This window comes from Phocoena sinus, chromosome 13, assembly GCF_008692025.1.
Source record: "Phocoena sinus isolate mPhoSin1 chromosome 13, mPhoSin1.pri, whole genome shotgun sequence".
NCBI lineage: Eukaryota > Metazoa > Chordata > Mammalia > Artiodactyla > Phocoenidae > Phocoena > Phocoena sinus.
Genome location: NC_045775.1, coordinates 27,312,262 through 27,315,038, shown reverse-complemented (window position 1 = coordinate 27,315,038; position 2,777 = coordinate 27,312,262). Strand labels below are relative to the sequence as shown.

Here is a 2,777-nt window from a genome sequence, read left to right as displayed (position 1 = left end):
GTTTGTTAGAAAAAATGGTCAGCAAAATTTCAAAGAAAAGTATGTTTCTGTAAGAATTAGACCAAGGAGTCTTCCCCCCAAAAATATGGAAATTCTATTTCCTGGAACACTACAGACATGTCAAATGCTGTGGCTGGTGCTGTAGTAAATAAACATTACTCATTTGTTTTGATTCATACCTGAATTTGTGATGTACTTTTCATACTATATATTACAGAACCAAATGAATGAGGGGTTTAAACAACTCAACTAGGAATGAAATAAGTCTAACTCTAAATAGTGGAGTCTAGTGAATATTTTAATGGTTGAGGCATTTTAAAATTATGTGAATCCATTTATTTGTTTAACATAAACTCAGGTGATTTAAATTTTTTTTCACTCTATTCAGGATATATATGATGTTACAATTTTGAACAATGCTCACTGATTCTTCAGAAGACAAAGAAAAATAAAACACTTTTCTGATCCATGGGTTGTTAGACTTTCCCTCCTTTCCGTAGTACCTGTTAATCTAAAATTGACAGTATAATTAGCTGATAACACCTAGTTTAACTGTAGTTGGTGAATTTTTTTACATACATATATTTAGAAGTGAAAACAATTTACCTGGCCTTAAGGCTTTGGGGGTTTTTTGGAGCCCTGGTGAAAACAGGAAGAAGCACATTTGAGGCATGAATAATATATCAAAGTTAAGACATGCGAAGAGCCTAGCCATATATTTAAACAAGCTGTTCATTCCCTTCGGAATAAGTACATGCTCAGCAGTATATGTTCTAGAATGCCTTCTCTGGACACGTCTGCTATTTCAAGTCTCTGAACTCAGTCCCTGTAATATTCCCATGTTTCAAATGTGTCAGAGAGGGACTAAGCTGAAGAGTCCTCTTGGCCACTTTTTTTTCAGTCAATTCATTTGTATTTAAGTTATTTTTGTCTATTTATAATGTAATAAACATTCACTGTAGAAAGTTGAAGAAAATTAAATCCACTAGCATTCTTCCTCACAGAAATAAGATCTTGGTGAATGCATATAAATCCTTTTCTGTACATACAGACATATATACATAATATTTATCGACAAAATTGAGAATATATAGGGGAATGGCATTGCAATATATCATTTTTCTTAATCAATGTATCTTGAGAACTTTCCTCTCACACTAAATGTTTAAATGCTGTGTAAGATTTTGTATATTTTCATATACTCATCAACAAATATTTATTGTAAGATGGTGAAAAGTACCACAAAGAATAAATGGCAAGATAAGGAGGATAGGGAAATAGTGGGGACTTGGGAGATAACTATTTAGGGTTCTCAAAGAAGATGTCACTGATCATGTAACATTTGAGCAGAAATCTGGAGCACAGTGCTGCAGCTCAGGCAGGAGGGTGCCAAGCATGTTCAAGAAACTGCTAGTAGGTCAATGGAGTTGACATGGAGTAAACCAAGGAGAGTATCAGGAAATGAGTGAAAACAGGAAATAAGAGATGTCAGATGTTGACTGGAGGTGATTTCTAGAATACATAGGCATTCAATATCTTCCTAAGTCAATGTTGTTATCCTGGTCCTGTCAAGGTATTTGCGTATTTTATCTAAGTTTCTTAATATATTACATAAAATGTTTAATAATATTCTTTATTATTCTTTTAATGTGTGTAAAATATATAGCTGTCTTTTTTATTACTGATATTGTATTTTATGTCATCTTTTTTCTTGCTCAATCTAACCAGATGTTTATCAATTTTATTGATATTTTCAAGTAACTAGGTATGGGTTTCATTCATTTCCCTTATTACTCCTGATTGATTTTCACACTTTATCTTCATTATTGCCTTTCTTTTATCTATTTTGGATTTAACTTGTTCTTTTTGTAGCCTCTTAAGTTGGAAACTTAGATAATTAACTTTGGACCTTTTTTATTTTCTAACATAAACATTTAAAATCATAGATTTCCATCTAAGCACTGCTTTATGTTGTGTTTTCTTTTTCATTAACTTCACATTTTCAATTCTTATTTGACTCATTGGCTATTTAAAACTCTATGGCATAATTTTTTGATGTTTTCCAAATATTCTTCTGTTAATGATGCTTATTTTATCGCTTCTCGGCCTTTTGGCTAAGATCAAGTGTAGTATCTGTTCTTATCAGTTTAATGATGCTTATTTTAATTCTGTTTTGGTCAGAGAATATGCTTTGTGTTATTTTAATAATTTCAAATTTATTGAGACTGGTTTTATGGTCCATAATATGGTCTATCATGTACATTTTTTAAAATAGCAAAAAAATAGTATTCTGTATTTTGGGATGGAGTGTTTAATACTGGAAATTAGTTCAACTCAGTTGATAGTGTTGTTCAGGTCTGTTTGCTGATTTTCTATTTACTTACAATATCAATTACTGAGAAAGAAATTTTGAAATCTCCAAATGTAATTCCAAAATTGCCTAATTCTTCTTTCAGTCCTATCAGCTTTTCCTTCATAAATGTTTATGTTTAGCTATTGGGTACATAAACATCTGATTGTTATATATTGCTGATTCGTTGAAACTTTTATCATTGTGAAATGTCCCCCTTTATTCCTAATAAAATTTTTATATTTCTCTATATTAATATAGCCATTCCAACTTTATTACAATTAGTGTTTATATGGAATATTTTTTTCCATCATTTCCTTGTAACCTGTCTGTGTTTTATATTGAAAGTGGTTTTCTTCCAAATAGCATATAGTTTGTCTTTATTATTATTATTACTGAGGTACTATTTACATATAACATTATATTA

The 2,777-nt window shown here is 30.6% G+C and overlaps 1 pseudogene; it reads left to right on the top strand.

Moving 5' to 3' along the window:
* Positions 1 to 2,094: 2,094 nt before the first annotated feature.
* On the top strand, positions 2,095 to 2,259 carry LOC116764862 (annotated as a pseudogene).
* Positions 2,260 to 2,777: the final 518 nt, after the last annotated feature.